Here is a 21159-nt window from a genome sequence, read left to right on the forward strand (position 1 = left end):
ATACTGGCAGGGTAACAATTTGATTGGTTTGTTTATCACTAAATTCTTGCTGTTGTGTTATCTGCCAGGATTCCAAAAAAGCATCAGATGTCAAGATAGCAGTGTAGGATCCATTTAGTGGATTCTGACTCAGGAAAAATGGTTGGTGATTTTGAACTGATGTTCATAATGATTGTGGAAACTCGAGAAATTTTCAGGAATGATAGGATGAAAAGTAGTGATAAGTGAAAAATGAACAGAATTACTACCATTTCAGAGAAATAATAGTTTGCATATTAATATGCAAATATGATGATAGTTATTACCAACACTTTGGGCTAATGTTTTGAGTCTTATAAAAAGGAAATATTCTTTATGAATTGCACAATGTGAGTGTGTATATTATGTTAGAGAGCTTTCTGCTGAACCACCTGTTGTAGCCAATTGCAGCAGAAGCCTGAATGTACACTTTGTTCAGCCTCCTTAATTGAGAGGTTACCTTAAGCTGGTAGTTCCCACCTGATCTTTTCAGGGCATTCCGCCAATCATTGACACTGAATCTGCTTAAAATAGGCCCAGATCATTGTGTGTTAAAGAGCCGCTGAGACTGCTGCTGTAACACATGGAGTTGCTCCATTAAGAGAATCATTAATGGATTGTGTGCCACACCACAGTCATCTTAAGCAGCTGCCTTATGCTTGGAAGCTAGCTGAAAAAAATGCATTAAGGTCCCAAATATGCCCTTGTCAATGGGAGATCTAAATGAATACAACAAGAACTCTATTGGGGTGATCATTATATCCCACAAATAGGCAAAAAAAAAGGGGGCTACAAATATTTACTTCAGACAGCCTGAAGCCCTGGCAGTGTTCCTTGTTATCACCAGCTCTGCGGTGTACTGGACAAAATGCAAAAGAAATATAATTTACAAATTACAGTTCTGCACCTCCAGAACACTTAAGAAAATGGAACATTTTAGAAATAATCTGCACTTGGCAGAAAGAAGATGATAATCACAGTAACAGGATTAACCTTTCCCTGACTCATTCCTTCCCTTCCCCCCCCCCAACCTTTTGCACACCACTAAAGATGGTTGGAGGTCAAAGGTTATGAATAAGGCTCATTCTCTGTAAGTGTTTTATTACCAGTCATTTAGTTTAAAATGTAATTCCAAATGATCCTACCTGTATGTCTAATTCAGGGTGCTTACACAAGATCATTAGTTTGGCTGATTCTTAATTAAATTGAACTAAAACTTTCTAGCAGATTTTTAACAAATATTTCATCTTTTTAAAATGCATTAAAATCATATCCTCATTGTATTTGCCAAATTTATTTAGAGAATTTTTGAGTTCTTATAATATTTGTCTTATCTGTTGCCTTCTATCCCCTCCTCCCACTTGTCTCGTTCTGCCTCTTTTCTTCACTCCCCTTGTTTCTTTTCATCTTTCATTTTTCCTTTTCAAATCATCCCTCTGTATTAAATTATGTAGGATGCCGAAAAAATTGAATGACAGCAACTTCTGAAGGCCTTCTCATCTTGCACCAGGTTGAAGCAATTATACAAGTAAATCTCAGCCCACAAATGTCACAAATTGTAAAATGTTGATCTTTAGCCAAAATGTGGCTAATCAAGAATAGGTTTATGTTTTAAAGTAGTACCAGAAAGTCATAAAAACATCACAACCTGATCAGGTTAAAATAAGGACTAAGAAATAAGCAGATGCTTTAATGGGTTGGCACAATCTACAATTTAGTGACTCCCTGCTGCAGGTAATCTCACAAAGAAATAAAGGCATTTCAAGTTCCCCACAACTGCCTAGATGGTTCAAAAATTCTACCCAATCTACCATCAGGATGCACAGACCAGGAGGCTCCTGAGTTGATCCCTAGCTTATCTCAGCCAGGCCAGCAGTAAGTACAAGATGCAAAGAGACCTTGGCTGTGGGAAAGCTTTTAGAAATTATAAACAGGGGTAAAAAATGATCAGGCTCATGGAGATATTTGAATTAAGAAAGCATAGCTAGCACAGGAATTGCTGAATGTAATTTGTGTATGATTAACATGAATGATGTTTTTGATAATGTTTCAGAAAAGTCTGATGAAGTGCATTCACTAGACGTCTACATGGTTTCTTAAGAGGTATTTGATAAAATCCTACTCTGAAGGCTGAGATGCAGGAAAATAAAGTCAGAAGCAGCATTGGTAGCAAATTGGGTTATTGGTTAAGAGTAGAGAGCATAAGTGAAAGATGGAAACATTGGTGTTTCCTAGAGGCCAAAGATAGTCAGCTGCTTTCCTTAGATAAATAATAATGGCTTAGACATGTGTATGCAATGTAAAATTGGCAGATTTGTAATGATGCAAAGCTTGATGGTGTGGTAAACAGGGAGAAAAACAGTATTGTACATCTCTTTACTGTCTGTAGGTTGTCTAAATGGACGAACAAGTGGTAGATGAAATTTAACATAGATGGGTGTGCAGAGACACACTGCGAAACAAAGGATAAAGTTAGATATGGTCTAAATGGCATGGATTAAATAGATGTGAGGGCGGTGAAGAAATTGAGTATATAAGTGTAAAAACCTTTGAAGTTGCATGGGATATTGAAGAGTGACCAGTCGGCATAGTAAACCCTGGATTCATACACTGTGTACAAAAGCAGGGAAGACGTATTGAACCTATTTAAAACACCAGTTCGGGCACAATTGGGTTATTATGCCTAATTCAGAAGACCTAGCTTTAGGAAAGAAGTGAAAATCTACTAAAGGACTTGGGCTAGGTTTCTAGAATAGTTCCAGGAGCGAGGGATTTCAGCTATAGAGGTTGAGTTGGGGAAATGGATTTTTTTCTCCTTGCAGTAAAGGTAACTAAGAGGAGATTTTATGAAGGTATGTGACGGCCATATGTAGGTAAATAGAGGGAAGCAGATAAAACAAATGGGCAAGGGATATGAGTGGTGTGTGAGGAAGGGCATGTTTATATTATGACAGTCATGATCTGGAAGTCAGCAAGGATTTTTTGAAAGGGAAAGAGATGGTATTTGAGATTTTCATGGGAAGACTGCAAGGCCTTGAGATTATCAGCATTGCTCTATTAGGAGCTGATACACATGGGTTGAATAGTCTCCTTCTGAACCATAATCATTGCCTGATATTGTGATTCTTTGATTTTAAAAATTAGCAGGCTTGGTGAAAAGACAAAATTGATATGGCCAGGAGAAGAGCGGAATATCCAGTATTGAAATTTCTGTTCATTATCTGGTAGTATGTGCTGGAAGGTATGATTGATGGGAATAGGGTTGTGTCACTGTAGCATTTTCCATCTGTCTGTTGGTCTTGACTGTCCATGCTCAGAGATAAAATATCAGCATTTGTGATGAAGGTGCTTATTTGGGAAGAGATGTAATTGCAACATCGACCACCAGGCTGAGGCTGTGGGTGGAGGGAGGCAATGTAATAGTAATTTTGGGACTAATTAGTTGGATGTTTGTTAATAAAGATTACTTTTTACTTATCACATATACATCAAAGTATACAATGAAATGTGTCGCCTGTGTCAGCGACCAACACAGTCCGAGGATGTGCTGAGGGCAGTCCGCCTCCTGCATTGCTAAGCTTCCAACGCCATCCTTGCTCACCCACAATTTACTAACCCTAACATCTTTGCAACATGGGAGGAAACTGGAGTATCCAGAGGAAACCTCTGCGATCACGGGGAGAATGCATGAACTCCTTCCAGAGGGTGGTGGGATAGTTGGTCTGAGAAAAGAAGCCTTGTCTTTGCACTTGTTGAAATGTTTGGTGAATGTTCTGAATTCCCAAGAGAGTTCATTAATATTTAATATTGTTATTTTAAGGACTTATTCTTAAGACACAAGATTAATGAATTTTCATGAAAGTTTATAATATAATTGCAAACATATACACTAAGATGAATTTAATGAAAATTGGCAATGAGAGTTACGTATGATTTACAGAAAATAATATATTTGTACTCATATAATAATTTGTAACAATCTTAACATCTTCTATACTATTTGTCGGAACAAAGCCTTTTAAATGTACTATGTGCCATTATAATATGGGATATTAAAAGAGGCTTTGCATTTAATAAATGGTCAGTTGGCAAACACTTTACTCAGTGTACAGTTGATCTATAAATGCCAGCAATGTCTGATAGCTGGTTAGCTGATTTTAGTCTGGTTGGAAAAATAGCTCTCCTACAGATGTTTTTTCTCGTGTCTTCCAAGGGGAGGAAACATCAGTTCCTGATCCAGTTTGCTATCCACTGAAACCTGCTGAAAAAATACATTTGTATGAATACTGCTAGAGGGAAGGTAACTTGTCTAATTTCATTTTTAAGCCTAAGATGTCAGTAAGCCATTAGTCATGTCAAGTATTGCAGTCTAACTCAATGTGACTTTGACTTTTGTGTGCAAATGGTTACTTCCTAGTATCAATGAATAACAATAAGAAATGTTCATCCTAATTGATTTCTCTTTCCTCCCAAATGCAGAGATCAATTCCAGGAACAATTTTACAATTGGCTTAGATTGTTAGAGCAATGATCATTTTTTAAAAAGTATGGCCAGTTTATACATGACAATACCTATATATAGTATTTTAAAAATTGGAGAATTGATTCCATTCTCCTAATTTATTTCTCATTAAAGCCAAAGCAAGAGTTTTGTAGGGAAATGGCATTGCAAAATGTAGTATCAGGTACTTAATTTCAGTCTATTTTACTGCCTCCGCACAATCTGTTTAAACTTACTTTCATGTGTTAATAACTAGGATTTAAGTGAGTTGCTCAGTTATCTGCTTATCTCAAATTCCTCTGCTAGTAATGAAACTGGAGTTAAAACAGCTCACTGGCACAACCTGATATCACTGTTACCTTTCTTTATGTTTATTTCTTTTTGATACATCCTGTACACCTACATCCTCCACTCTACAAATTTTCACTGTCTCGGGGAACTGACTGCCACATCTTTCTGTTAATTTTCAGATCTTTCCTTGGTGTTCCTGCATTCCTTTGTATCATCCATTCCTTCAGTCCTCACTGAGCATTACCCCGACCTTCATTCCATTAATGTAGATTTTCATTTTGACTCTACTTCCAATACTTCCTTTCCAAATGTCTATTTTTCAGTTTCTCTAAAAACTTCCTGTAATTCTCCTTCCAAGTACTGATTTACTTTGCCCCTACCCCTTCCTGTTCTGCCTACCTACATTACTTTGTGAAGTTCTTTGAGATAGGTTCTTTGTATCAGCAGGAGCACAATGGAAATGCAGCTATTACAAACAGTCAAAGTGCTACACCTGCCCATTCATCTCTTCCCTCACCTCCATTCGGAGCCCCAGACAGTCCTTCCAGGTGAGGTAACATTTCATCCGTGAATCTGCTGAGGTTGTCCATTGTGCTTTCGATGGGCCTCCTTTACATTGGTGAGACCCGTTGTAAATTGGGCGACCGCTTTGGAAAGCACCTCCACTCCATCTGCCAAAAAGTAGAACTTCCCAGTGGCCAAACATTTTCATTCTGGTTCTTATTTCCATTCTGACATGTTGGTTCTTGGCCTGCTCTTGTGTCATAATGAGGCCACCCTCAGGGTGGAGGAGCAGCACCTTAAATTTCATCTGTGTAGACCAACCTGAGGGCATGAATATTGATTTCTCCTTCTGGTAGAAAACAATACTCTCCCCATCCCTCTTCTTCTATACCACACTCTGGCTCCTTACCTCTTCCCACCTGCCTATTACCTCCAACTGGGACCCCTCCTCCTTCCCTTTCTCCTTTGGTCCACTCTCCTCCTATCAAATTTCTTTTTCTCAAGCTCTTTACCTTTCCAACCCACCTGGCTTTGCCCATCACCTTCTAGCTGCCCTCCTTCCTCTTCCCCCACCTTTTTATTCTGTTGTCTTCCTCCTTCCTTTCCAGTCATGAAGAAGGGTCTTGGCCCGAAACATCAATTGTTAATTCATTTCCACAGATGCTGCCTGAACTGCTGAGTTCCTCCGCCATTTTGTGTGTGTTGCTTTGGATTTCCAGCGTCTGCAGATCTCTCGAGTTCATTGTTGGTTTGCTGTGATGTTTCATTCATTTGTTAGCAGCTTTTTGGGGCAGCTGCTTCTTAAACCCAAGTCAGCAGTCACCTAGACTACACTTCATTTCTGATGTGTTCCAGCAATCAGAGTTCCATAGAACTCTTTTCTCTTTATATATGAGCACAGTGCAGGGCCTCATCCAAAGGCTGTAATGACAGAAATATTATTGCCGGCAGTGAAGTCCCCCTCCAATCTTTCAGGTCATCTAAATGCTGGGCATCAAACCTTCTGCTTCAAATGAATGCAATGTCTTTGAAATTAACAACCATTCATCGGCACTCAGGTCCTGATGTAAACTTAAAAACATATATTGCCTAAAGAAAATAAGGTTTAAAGAGTAAATTCGCAGTCAAATTAAAAAAATAAAACTAACGAAAAAAAGAGTTTTACTTTTATCCCAGCAGCCAAATTCTTCCATTGATTCGAAAAGCTCACGGTATCTATTCCAGTTTAATCTTGTATAAATTTGGAAGGATTATTTTTTGTTTTTGGAGATTCAAGCTCTCCAATAAAGCTACGTTATGAGTCCTCTGGCCAGTCAATGCAGAAGACCCAGAGCTTGGACTGTGCTGGGTGGAAGGCCTCTGTTTTAGAATGGCTCAGTTAAGGGTACACCTGCTGGTAGTTCCTTCATATATCATAGCAGAAGGCTCACTTTGGTATATATATTCACATATTTTTGTCTGCAGTTCTGACACAACATGCTTTTTAAAAAATTTATAGTAGGCCAAAGCTTATACTGAATATAATACTACATTTCTAATGCTGTCTGATCAGTACTGATCATCATTCAACCAATCAGTAAGATTTTGAAATGCAGGGATAAAAGCTCCAAGACACTCATCTATTTTAATCAACAATTTTATTGTCCTGTCACTGTATCTCTCAATCTTGTAATCTGCAGGTACATATAAATACACAGGCTATAACCTTTAAAATTAATTCATGCTGGTAGTGAACAGGTTAAGATGTTAGGTGGAAAGTGCATTAGATTAACACAATTCTCAAGCATTTTAGAAATAAGTAGGCTAGTGACTATATTAAAATAATGCACAAATGAATTAATGTGAACCTCTTAACTAGTAGGCTATCAGTGGAAACAATTTCTTTGTGGTTCAGAATTTTGTCTGACTTCTCTTCAAATCACTTAAATACAAATATTTAGTTTAACATCTAATCATTCTTCTTCCCCACACAAGGACCCCTCATGCACAAATTCGTCTATTATCTACCCCTCCAACTCAAATGGCCTTCTCATCCCAGTACTTTTTTGGTTGAAATGTATCAATGCAAATTAGCCAATCAATAAAATCTAACTGACTTCATTGGTTAAGGGAATCTAGAGGAAGTTTTGCACAAAGACAATTTTTAAAATTTGTATTAACCTGTTTGACAAAAATGCAATGAATAATTCACCTTGGATACAAAATGACTGCACAGGGTTGCAGAACAATTGAGCTTGTGTGATCACATTAGAAGTGAAGAAGCTGTAAGTGGAATTGGTAATGGATTTGTAGCAATGAGAAGTGGTTTTATTTTAAGTGTCTTGTGTATGAAAGCAATTTGTTGAATATTGAAAACTTAAGTTTTCATTCAATGTGTTAGGAAGAGCGAAAATAATGGTCCTAATTTTCTGGAGTCAATTATTCAAGAACATCTGTACATATTCTAAATGAGACATCATTACATACACATGGAGTGGGTGTGTGTCTAGAAATGTAGTGTGAATTGCACACATTATAGAGGGGAGTGAGTCATGGCAGCAGCCAGGGAAACCAGTAAATGTAAAATATATTCAAAATACTTCCTCTGTCTGACTTTTTTTTCATTAATCGACTGAATACTCAACTATTTTGGTCTGAGGTGAATGAGAACATTTGTGACAATAGCAGACCACCATAGTGAAAAGTCTCACGATTACTTCTGTTTATCAATGACATCTTTTGTGGAAAACGGCAGGTTGGTACACTTGTGTCTATGTTAAAATCTTGCAATCTTGCCCAGAATCAACAGATTAAGATCTCTAGTGAATTTTGCAGGAGATGAGATTGTAAGCCCCAGCCTGTAGTTGCAAAATACCCTTATTATTAATATTGCCAATCTCAACCAGAGACGGTACAGGAAAAGTTACCACAGTTTTAGCTGACTATAATAAAATTGCATCAGTTTTCTTACCAAGCTAGACATTACTAATGACAACCATGAGGAAATCTGCAGATGCTGGAAATTCAAGCACCACACCCAAAATGCTGGAAGATCACAGCAGGCCAGGCAGCATCTCTAGGAAGAAGCACTGTCAATGTTTTGGGCCGAGACCCTTCGTCAGGACTAACTGAAAGAAAAGATACTAAGAGATTTGAAAGTAGGAGGGGGAGGGGGAAATGCAAAATGATAGGAGAAGACTGGAGGAGGTGGGGTGAAGCTAAGAGCTGGAAAGGTGACTGGCAAAAGGGATACAGATGTGGAGAAGGGAAAGGATCATGGGATGGGAGGCCTAGGGAGAAAGAAAGCGGCAGGGGAGCACCAGAGGGAGATGGAGCATAAGCAGAGTGATAGGCAGAGAGAGAGATAAAAAGGGGGAGGGGGAAAAAGCAAGTATATCAGGGATGGGGTAAGAAGGGGAGGAGGGGCATTAACGAAAGTTAGAGAAGTCAATGTTCATGCCATCAGATACGAATGACAACTTCTATTGTGCACAGCAGAGAGTATCCTATACCACAGCCTGATAGTGGAACAGCAGTGCCCAGGAGTGGAAAATTCTACAGAAAGTGATCCATCACAGGCAAAACCCTCATCACCATTGAGCACACTTATTAGGAGCACTGACAAAAGAGAAGAAAAACATCCATCATCAAAAACCCCCTTTATCTGTGTCAGGCTCTCTTCTCACTTCTCGTACCTCCTACCATTTGGCAGGAGGAATGGGAGCCTTAAATGCCACCAGGTTCAGAAACAGTCATTACCCCACAATCATCAGGCTGCTTAACCAGTGTGGACAACTTCACTTACCTCAGCCATGAGCTTATTCCATAAAATACAGTCTCACTTTTAAAAACTTTACAATTCATGGTCTCCATATTGCTTAACAAGTGAGGCCAATCTTTTCTGCTCCATTTTTTTAGCACTCATCAATACTTGCTAAGGATAAAACAGAAATGGTTGATCTAAAACACTAATATCTTCCTTTGGGCAGATCTTAAGAAGTTTGAGCTTCAGAGATGGCATCTAAGCTCTAAGTGCGACTGTGCAGAGGGTATAAAGTTATTTTACTTAATATTGTAAAGAATTTTTGTTTTTCAAATGGAGTGACTCAAAATTCAGCTACCCACTTTTGATGTGCCAGACTTTACTTGTTGCTTGAATGTTTTGTCTGAAATTAGAGTGGTAAATATCTTAGTATCATAAAACAAAACACATGACAAAGAGTCTCCTGACTCTCTTTGTCTGTTAGAAACTGTTACGAGTTTCTACTCTTTCCCAGTTTTTATTATGTGTCAATTGAAGGAGTCATTAGTAATGCAATTTTGATGCAATTTTATTATAGTCAGCTAAAATTCTTTCATTTATAGTTTCCTCCTACATTTAGACTTGAGTATTATCTTTAGTGCTGCACTCTATTAAGCAAGTTTAATTTTGCTAGGAAGAAAAATGGTAGGTGTGAAGCTTATTAAAATACAATAATAATGCTGGGAATAGTTCTCAAAGTGGTGTTTTTTTATACTTTGGTAAGCCCGAAGACATATAAGAAGGAGAAGGAGGTATTACTTTCACTTGTATTAAAGTATCTATTTTTTAGGTAAATGTTCAGACTGAAAAAAAATTGAAAACTGCTGCTGATACGTAGACATCATTGAGCTATTCTGGAAGTTTGTGCAAAGAAGTGCATAGATTATCTATTTTGCAGTGCTGTAGCATGAATGGACAATCCAGCAGGATTTGGGTGCAGATATGTTATTGTGATCAGGAATTGGCTGACAATTCAGCACCCTTAAAAAGATTCGGTGTGGTTATTTCTCAATGTTCCCATCCTAAATTTTGATGTAGTTTGGTGCTGAGTGAATGCACGTAACGGAAGATGACACTGCCATTTAATTTAAGCATTTTAAAATGTCTACTCTGTGAATTTATTAACTCTGGCAGTGCTGAAGCATGCCCACAGGGGGATGGAACTTGAATGAAATGATGTCCCTAACACATATTTTTACAGTGGCTCTTCAGCAATTATTTGCTCCTTCCACTCTGCTTTTAAGCTAATATATTAAAAACAACAGGGAGAGAATTTTTTTTCGCAGACTAGGATTAGTGAGCTAAGGATAAATTGGCCAGAACAGTTTTGTGTTGCTGCTTAGAATAGTCTTGCTTTTATTTGCCAAGGCATTAGATGAATACTTTATCTGGAATAGTTCTGGCTAAAGTTATAAGCAGAAACTCTGTAGGCTACCAATCTGTAAATGAAGTGATAACTGAGGAACTGTTTCATGACACAAATGCCAGTTTTAAATCTCACCTGCTGTAAGAAGGTCAAGTGACCTAAACCCCACCCAGAATTTGTGTTTTGATGTTGACTTACATCAATTATTTACCTTTTGTCTCAGAATATTTAATTTCTTTTGTTTCTCTTTCCTAAATTCATGTTTGAACTTTGTTTTTACTTTCCATCTTCTTCTCTGGAGCATGGTGGTTTGTGACGAGATCCAGTGGCCCTCCTGCACTTTGCCTAATGCTGCTTTTCTTCTTGTGTGAGTTATGACTACAGTGATGGTCTGTTTGGCACTGGGAAGTGCTGGGGGAAACAAGAAGATCATAGCCAAGCCTGATCCCATCCCTATTTATCATTATTTTTGGCAGCAGTGGTAACTAGAGAGCAATCAATAGGAGGAAGCCTGGTTGAATTTTCATATCCATGCCAATGGAGCTATAGGCCAGTTCTTGTATCCCAAATGCTACATAACTGCTCAGTTTCCTCACTAATAATGAGGATTCAATCTGAAACCTTTTCATGCTTGTATATCTCAAATTCGCATAGGGCATTGAACCATCAGGAGAGGTCTTTAGCTGTGGCTTGTTACATTAGCATTAAGTCCAGGAAAGCTTTTTCAGCTGAGTGATTGAAACATTCTGCTGAAGTGATCTGCGATTTATAATCTCATTGGTAGCTATTACTGTGTAATGTTATTTTCTCAAAACACTGCTCTTGTTTGGCTTGAAAATAATGAAAACCTTGTGTCTAGTCCTGTGAGCCAAATTGTGGTGACCTTCCATGTGACCCACCTGTCGAGCTCTCACAAATGATAATAGTTACCTCATGCTACCATGATCTGAAGTGTACTATGGTGTCTGCTACTTTAAAAAAAGATTACTCTTCCAAGTCCTGTAGCAATTTGCATGAACAGATAAGCCAAAGTGATACCCGCTGCAATTTCCCCTTAAGCCTTGCTTAAGATGTTTTTGGTCACCAAGCTAAAGAATTGTGTAGACCCAATCTTGTTTCTTTGTCAGGCATGCTTTAAAAAAAAAGACCAAGCATTGATTTAGTAATTCCCATATAAAATAATGTTTAGTGAGCAGAATATAGGAAGATTTGAATCGGGTAATTCCGAGCATGGTTGGAGTAATATGGAGGGAGAGGGAACAAAGCAAGTGTTTGCAAGTATAAGTTCCAGTGAATTGGAATAGGGTCACAGGAATAGAGGCGTGGCCAAACAGAATTGACTAAGGTTATGGAAGTACATGAAGCCATTGTATTTGGACCTTTTTTCATAAACTCTTTTCCCTTACCATTACTTTCATCCCTGATTGCATGGATGAGGCTAAATTAGACTGTTTCCTACTCTGTGTTATATTGACCCTTAGATGAGCTTTGGGCCACATTTCTATCTCATCCCAAAGGTTGTCTAATCTCACCTTCTGAGCATAGTCATATCCTATCTCATATTCCAAAATTTCAGCCGTGCCATTGTTGCTTATAGATTTCTTTATTTCGGTCACATCTGACTGGCCTTCCTAAACTTACTTACTGCACGCTATGCCACTGGCGTTTAGGGCAGCACTAAAGGTCCTCCACCTCTGCTGTGTTTAGGGCTTCCTTCACCATGTCAGTAGCTTCCTGTTGATTTTCACTACTGGCAGTCATACAGGTCCTGAGTGGAGACCTAGGGATATCATTGCATTCAGATGCAGAAGGAATCTTCATTGCTGATTCCATAACAGTTTTGTTTTACCAGTCAGATTTGTTAGACTGTTCTTAGTTTGGCCTCTACACTTTGACCTGTTTGGCATGGGTGACCCTAGAAACAGCCAAAGCATAAAGCTCTGACTTTAGCCAAGACAGCTCAACAGGTCACTGAGGCACACAAACCTCTAAAACCAACGACAAGTTTGTGGACCTCTTGGAGGTCCCTAAGCTTACGGTCTTTTAAAATTATGCTTGACCATATGTAACTCACCAAGTGTAATTCACTATGTCATGTCGCCTACTCCCCAAGATCTCATCTTTTGCCCAGGATTGACCTTTAGAACATTCCTTCAGCTGTCAAGCCGTTGCTTTGGAGTTCATTCACTATACCTCTTCAACTATCCTTCCTCTCTTAAGGTACTTCAGGGTCTACCTTGTTGGTGAAGCTTTTGATCAAATACACTAATATCTCCTTATGTGACTAGCGCCTTGTATTGTTTTACCACCAGGTAAATTAATGTTGTCGTACTTCAATATTGTAAGATTCAATGATCTTGTGCATTAATTCTACTTTTAAAAGCCAAAGAAAAGCTATTTAGACCATTAGACATAGGAGCAGACTTAGGCCATTCTGCCCATTTGAGTCTACTCTGCCATCCCATCATGGCCGATTTATTATACCTATCACCCTATTATCCTGTCTGCTCCCCGTAAACTTTGACCCCCTTACTAATCAAGAACTTATCCACCTACACTTTAAATCTACCCATGTATTTAGGTGATATTCTTGTACATAACCTCTCTTATTACAAAAGCTTTCCATTTCATCCTGTCACCATCAGGAAGTTGCTGCTTAAAGCAGCTGTCGTTGTATTGTGGTAAAGCCCATGTTTGTGCAGACTTCCTACAAACAGGTGGCATGTAGTGACATGAAAGGAATTAAGCAATTGGAATGATCCATCTTTGCTACATCTTCCTGAATATAATCTTAACACATTGTAGAAAGTTTATTTCTGGATTGTAGCTGTTTGCACGAGAATATATGTTGGGGTCTTGACATCATGAGTATTGATGTTGTGTAATATATGAATTGCAGTTACATGAAATATTTTATGCCATCTGGACACATCTGTTGGAAATCAGATGGAGGTTTGTAACAATGAATGAGCTATAGGAAAAGAAGTTTTATCTTTCTTTACAACAGAAAGGATTTTCAAGTCATTTAGCAAGAAATGCATGATAAATCAAAGTTGTTGAAGGCTACAAAGAGAATGTGTAAAATCATCCACGGTCTGGGGGTTTTAAGGAAATAATGCTGGTTACTGTCGACAAGCACAAAGAAATGTCCCGAGGCAAAGGTGAGGATCTGTAGGATTTGAAGCAACCAAGTTGACTTTAGTTTATTGTAAATATGGGCACTGTAATTATTATTTCACCTTTATTATAGTTCATGCGAGTATAAATTTGCTGCCTTTATCTATTTATTTATTTATTTATTTATTTATTTACTGATCTATTTATTATTTTTTGAGATACAACGTGGAATAGGCCTTCCGGCTCTTTGAGCCACACCGCCCTGTAATCCCCGATTTAACCCTTGCCTAATCATGGGGCAATTATCAATGACCAATTAACCCACCAATCAGCACGTACTTGGACTGTGGGATGAAACTGGAGCAGCCGCAGGAAATTGTGTGGTCACCGGGGAAACCCCTTACGAGCAGTGGCGGGATGATCCCTTAATAAATATACTATTGTGAGCTGGTTACTGTTCTAACATTGCAAGAAGCATGAACTTGCAAAGGCTGCCTTGTCTAATTTGTTCCTATTGTGTGAAAGAGCAAGAAAAGTTATATTTCAGATTTAGTATCCAAATAATTGAGAAAATGAAAGGCAGAGAAAATCTAGGTGTTGAACTAAAAACAGAAAATGATACCGATGTTCATCATGTGTGGGTAAAGAAATAGTGTTAAGGCTGTAATGAAAGGTCATTGACCTGAAATATTAACTTTATTTCTTGCTTCACAGATGCTCCTCAATCTGGTGAGTGTCACCAGCATTTTATGTTTTTATCTCTGGGGAAACATCTATCACTTTTGTACAATGAAATTAATTGTAAGTGACAACAGTATCAGATTGTCTAAACTATACTTTGTGATAGTATCTCTCTCAACACCAATATTGAAAATGTAATCATTTAAGAATGCAGATAATTATCATTGATCATTCTACACTTCTCTGTTTGAAGACAGAGGAAATAGAAATCATAACAAGGATTTACAACTGATGGCTGGTCAAATATTCATTTTATATTATAACTCTTGAGTTAAAATTAACTCAGAGGTATGTAATATAAGATGGGGAAAGTGGATTTTTATTGTTTCTTAACAACTTGGATATTGACACCAATACAAATTGCTAGATTTGCTGAAGGCACCAAACTAGAGAGTGTATTGAAGGTGATAATGTTAGCAAATGTCTAGCAGAAGGATTTAGACTGGTTACATAATCAGACAGACAATTGGCAATTGAAATTTAACCTTGAAAAATGTATGCTGAGAGCATGTGCATCATAAGTAGGCAATGAATGAAATTGAATTATCCAACTTGGAAAGGCATTTGGGAGTTACCTCAATAATGTCATTTTCAATGTTTGGGCAATGAAGGAATACAATAATAAAACAAATGGATGAATGATGTAAGAACAAGAGAAAGTCTGTCAGCCCGTGTGCTAGGTTCACCATTAAATTATATCATTGCTAATCTTCATATGGAGTCCATTTTCCGATCCTGGACTGAGCAGTTAGACAGCTCCAGAGAATGCAGTCTTACGTCATTTGGGGTTGGCACTCCATGCAATTTAACTTCAGTATTTTGTCAAAAAATGATAAGATCTGTCTAACAAATGGAGAAATGGAGCTGAAGCCAAGCATTATAAAGAAAATGCTAACTAAACTAAACTAATTCTGTAACTACCAGAATCCTTACTGTACTTGTGGAGTATAAAATATTTCTAGTTTTATCAAATAGTTAAAGTGCCCATCATTTAATGTTGCAACTTTGAGGGACATATGTAGATAACAAGCAAACTTTGTGGCTATTTGTGCAAGGAAAATAAATACATTTGTTCTTGTTTTTGAGGTTTCAATGATTCCACATGCTCTGGAATAGACTAGTAGGCTTACTATTCCAAAACAGAAATTAAGTAAGAAACCTCAAATGATATAAACAGAAGATAACTTGAGAGGAGCAGTAGGGAGGAAAATAAATCATGTGATGAGAACCCGAGCAGCTCACGCATGCCAGCAGCTCTCTACCATTTATTGGCTTCCATTTTAGTCCAGCGTTTTTCTAAATACTACTGTTTCTCACTAACTAGCTTTATTTATCTGAATTTTCTTTTATTACTGTCCAAAGGAGATAATTTATTTATCAGAGACCCCTCTACTTATTTCATGCTTACTAATATAGAGATTACATCTCATTCAGGAATCGTTAGTTGAATTCCAGAAATTGACCTGCTGTAGACTTTCTGTTCATTTGGAAAAATTATAGATTTGGCTCCGCAAGTCTGGTCACAGGAAGATGCATGATAATTTCCCGTGAAGTCAAGCTTGTTGAATTGCTCTCTTTAACCTCTGTATCATTGTGGCAAAGCACTCTCAGATTTTGCTGCAGGAAGCTAGTGTATTAACCTAGTCCGTGAGCCTTATTTGTCTGATTGTGTAAGCTGTTATTTTCCTTGTTTTGAAGATAAGCTGTCCTGCAGTCAGTATCAAATTTATCAAATTCCAGTTTGAAATTCTGCTCAGTGAGGCAAAAGCTTGAAAGAAACAGCAGCTTTTGGATGGAGATGATTCTGATATGTGAAAACAGTTTCTAAGCAATCTGTTCGTCTTTTGCTTAACCTGTATTAATCATGCCACTGAAGGTCCATTAGGCAACATTTATCTTCTCCAGCTGGTGTTTTTTATGCTGCATCTTTCTGCCCAGAGTGCATTACAATCGGCTCATTCCAGTTCATTGTTCTCCTGATTTTCTATGGAAAGGTTCTTGACCCCACTGTGTTATAATGGGAAAACAAAATATATAGATGCTGAGTTATGAAATAAATGCTAGCTTTATGAGCTGTGATATCATTGGAATGATAACTACGTGGAATGTTCCTCTGTTATTCTCAGCATGGATGCTGCTTGGCCTGTTGAGCATATCCACCATGTCTATTTTAATTATAATGGGATCTTCATGTGAGTTCCTACTACATTTTAATAAGGACACAGATCTTATCCTCAAATCAGTAACTTAGTTGTGATAAAAGCCTATTTGATTACACCTCATCCAGGAATCATTAGTTAAATCTTTAAATCACTGCCACACCCACCTGATGTGGTTATGAGCCAGGTAGATTAAGAATGCAGGATTTTCCCTGTCCTAGGTTAATTTTAGTCATTTTGACTATAATAAGAGTAAAATTGAATAACTACTGCGAGTGCTGTTGGTTGAGGGAGAAATCAGTCACTCATGAGTGGGGGACATTGGCTAACAAAAGTGGTTAGCTCAATTGTGGGGTCCCTACCATGTCTTATGGTTTAGTAGCTTCCAATTCTTATAGAATTGGTTTACACTGAACAATGGTTCTAGCAAAATACATGCTTTCAAGAGGGCAGTTGAAAATTGATTTGGAAAAGAAAGAGTCACTGTTGCACTCAAGCTTGAAGTTTCAGTGTGTGGTCAAGCTATACCAGTAATGTTTCCCATGATATTGGAAGAGAGCAGACCGTGTTTGGTAATCAAATTTACTTCTAACAGATCCTGGCAGCTTCTTCTACTTTCTTAACATATTGATTGCCTGATTGGAGAGGTAATTTGACCTCTAGAATTCAAAGAGCATAGTTTTTGGACGAGAGCGTTAAACTCAATTATGTCAGTGCACAGTGAGCAGACCTTACATTTGTTTCCTATAAAGAAACAGCTTGGCAGCAAACAAAACCATTCAGATAGAGCAGCTGTTAAATGGTAAAGCAATCGAGTCAAATATTTAACTAAAGGCTTTCAATTGCTATTAAAACCAAAGGTTGAAAGTTCTCATTTATGTTTTTATCTCTGATACAGAAGAGCACCAAAAAAATGTAATCCTTGGAGCTCTTTCGATATCCATAAGTGCTGCTGCTTTATTTGCAGCACTCAGGCATCCTTTATAAAATATTTTGGAAGTCTGAGCAGAATACGTCTCTCAGTATTGTTTGTAAGATAATATAGACACACTTCATTATTGGTTTTGTGAATTAAGTCAGCTCCATGGTCAATGACTTGACCATGAATTTACTGCAGCCAAAAAGGCAGCTGATACCCCTGAAGTAATGTAGGTGCTGTAGTTAAATGAATGTTATTTTATTAACACAGCACACACAAAATGCTGGAGGAGTAATATTGAGATGGTGAGGAATTTTGAAGATGAAATAATTGGAGTGGTGCCTTTATTACAGTACATTTTTTTGTGAATAGAGTGAGCTAGATGGCTTGAAATGCTCTGTTTTTTTCAACTGTTTCTTACATTTGCATTTTTTGATCATGGCTGGTCATGGGGTGGTTTAAGCATGCTGACTGCCTTATGCAGTGTGGATTCAACATTAACACGATGATATTAGCCTTTTTATACTCTCGTTCAAGGTCTAATTTAACTATACTCTGAGTTAGGATTCATTCACTGGACTTAGAGACAAACTTTGAATTTTGAATTTCAGAATTTTAGCTTGCTTTTATCTGAGGTGAAACTAACACCAGACCAATAAAATTTAAATTCAAAGAAATAAGAGAATTGGAATCCTTTTTAGTAGGTAGTGAACAAATGAGGAGGACACAGTGGGCAATGTGTAGATCCTGCTTAGCCCCCCCAAGTCAGGGTCATGTAAACCCATGGGAGCAGGTGGTGGATGGTCATCCAAGCATATGGTACATATCACGAGTCCTGGTTATGTGACCACCGACACCAGGCAGACAATTTATTCAGAGTGTTGATAATGGCTGCGGTTACCCATCTTGTAAAGGCACTGTCCAGAAGAAAGCAAAGGCAAACCACTTCTGTGGAACAACGTGCTAAGAACATTCAGAGTCATGGAAAGACCATGGTCATCCATGTCATACGACATGGCACATAACAAAGGAATACTCTTATCAGAGTAGCACATTTTAAATCCTTCTTCATTTTTGTTTAACATGTTCCTTTAAAAATCTATTCCTCAAATCAAAACATCTAGCTTGGGCCAGTAGTAAATCTGTGTTATTGACCCCCCCCCCCCCCCCCGATAATGATTTGTACAGCTTTGTTTCAACATACTTTATTGGAGTACTTCTGTGAGATTCTGCTTCCAGTATGGAGTAACAAGTCTAAGTACATGAGAATCAAGTTCAGAGTTATGGTTCAGATATTTGATAAACAAGTACTATCTAGTACAGCTTCAGGCCATGAATCGAATCTTGCAAAATTGTCTTTACCTTTCATCTATAGTTAGGTACATATTTCTTACAATTCTTAGACTTGTCAGCATTCAGATCTAGATGTTTGTGCAGGGCAAAGGTGAAACTGGAACCAATGAAATTCATTGCTTATAGTCTGGTGATATGCTTAGACCAATTAGGATTATTTTCCTGTCCAAGCTCTGGAAATGTTGGAATGTAAGATCTTGCATTGGTACAGGTACCCTCAGTCATTTTGGTTGGAAAAATGTTGTGTTATTCATGACAAACGAATTGAAAAGATACTTTAGTCTTCTAGGCAGTAAAGGATCAACCACCTACACAGTTCAGATAAACATGATTGAACCTTGCCATCAAGGCCTTTTCAATATAATATGTTGGGAAAGAATGACACTTCTGGTCCAGAAATACTTTGCTGAGGAAACTATTTATACCAATTGAATAGTTTGAAAAATATACCAGTCGTTTTTTTTTCCCCTAATTTAATGTTCTTTCATCTGGAGCCCAAGTAAACTATCAGAATGTGACCAACAGGGTGATGTGCAAAACTGTTTATTTTTCAACTTCACTAAAGTTTCCATCGTGTAACTGTAAAATTTCCATTCTCAAAGTGTCCTTAAAGGATCTGGAGAAACAAAACTGGGAAAGAGTTCTATATTTTGAAGACTGTAATGGATGAGCTGGAAACAGGCAGGATATGTTATGGGTGCACGGATTCCGAACACAGTTACAGAGCAACTAGTAGCCCCAGGGCAAACATTAGCCATGGTTGGTGCACGTTCATTGAAAGGTAATCATTTGTGTTGGGGTAACTATCTGAGCTGCTGTAATGTTCAAGTAGCATGTTGCTTCTAGGGTAAAGGGAATCTCGTATCACATGTGAAACTCCTTTTTATTCTGTTTTTTTTTTGCTTTTGGGTAATAGAGGAGCTAGTAAGTCTTTTTCCTAATTTGGTGGGAAAATAATGGGTTGAAATATTCAGGCATGTGTGCAGATTGAGTTTATTATCTCTATCTTTATTTCCACTAGCCACAGGAACTGCTGAGATATTCAGACTGAGAAATGATTTTTTACGAACATAAACAGAAGATTTTCAAATAATTTATAAAGTTATTCTCAACACATCACTATAAAGACATTCCTTTTTCTTTATCACCACCATAAATGACTTGTTTGAAAGTGTTGACTTGTATTGGTGTAAATTTATTGGCACTGGTACCTCCCCGAGGTGAATTTGAAATGAGTGGGTGATTGACTGTGGGAGTATATCACTGCTTAATTTGGAGCAGGAATCCCAGCTAATTTCTTCAGTAATTAGGGCAGAGTTATTGAGGCAAGTGTATTACGTACTGATGTATTTCTTGATTGGTATAAACTAATGTAGAATAGAATGAACTATGGAATCTTTCTATGTGATTCAATTAGTTTGTAGGAAGCAGCAGAGCAGGTGAAGCAATCTGATAAATTGGTAAATTGGTTTATTATTGCATCATGTAGTGAGGTAAAGGGAAAAACTTGACCTGCATAGTGTTCATACAGATCAATTAATTACAACAGCGCATTGAGGTGGTAATAGGGAGAACGGTAACAGAGTGCAGAATAAAGTGTTATAAAGAAAGTACAGTGCAGGTAGACAAATGCAGGTAGCAATGTCATAATGAAGGCAAGAGTCTGAGCTGGCATCCATCTTATCGTACCAGGGAACTTATAACAGTGGGATAGATGCTGTCCTAGAGCCTGCTGGTATGTACTTTCTGGCTTTTATATATTCTGCCTAGAGGAACGGGGAAGAAGAGGGAATATCTGTCATAGGTGGGGTCTTCGATTATGCTGGATGCTTTACCAAGGAAGCAAAAAGAGTAGACAGAATTCTTGGAGGGAGGCTGGTTTCCATGATCTGGGCTGTGTCCACAACTCTCTGCAGATTCTTACCGTCTCGGACAGAACAGTTGCCATACCAAGCCGCAATGCATCTGGAAATGATGCTTTTTCTATGATGCACTGATAAAATTGGTGAAGATCAAAGGACATGCCGAATTTCTTTAGACTCCTGAGGAAGTAAAGGCGCTGGTGAGCTTTAGTGGCCGTTGCGTCATTGTGGTTGGCCCAGGACAATCTATCATTCAATCCTTGGGACGTGAAGCTATCAATTCTCCATCTCTGTGCCAATGATGCATTGCCCCACCTGCTGAAGCCAATGGAAGGGTCTCGGCCCAAAACGTCGATAGTGCTTCTCCCTATAGATGCTGCCTGGCCTGCTGTGTTCCAGCAGTATTTTGTGTGTGAAGCCAATGACCACCTGTTTTGCTAACATTGAGGGAAAGGTTGTTGTCATGATACTGCGTCATTCCTTCTTGTCCTCCGACTCATTGTTATTTGAGATACAACCCACTACAGTGGTACCATCTACAAACTTA

At 38.1% G+C, this 21159-nt stretch overlaps 1 protein-coding gene across 11 annotated transcripts in view; it reads left to right on the top strand.

Moving 5' to 3' along the window:
- Positions 1 to 21159, top strand: part of sox6 (SRY-box transcription factor 6) — a 602254-nt gene that overhangs the window by 46713 nt on the left and 534382 nt on the right. For 4 of the 11 annotated variants that reach the window (XM_059975754.1, XM_059975761.1, XM_059975763.1 and 1 more), the window contains exon 2: positions 4232 to 4318. The exons of the other annotated variants lie outside the window; for them this stretch is intronic. The gene's annotated coding sequence lies outside the window, so the exon portion shown is untranslated. The remainder of the gene's footprint in view (positions 1 to 4231; positions 4319 to 21159) is intronic. 11 annotated transcript variants of the gene reach the window in all.

The sequence above is a fragment of the Hypanus sabinus genome, chromosome 7 (genome assembly GCF_030144855.1).
Source record: "Hypanus sabinus isolate sHypSab1 chromosome 7, sHypSab1.hap1, whole genome shotgun sequence".
Taxonomy (NCBI): Eukaryota; Metazoa; Chordata; class Chondrichthyes; order Myliobatiformes; family Dasyatidae; genus Hypanus; species Hypanus sabinus.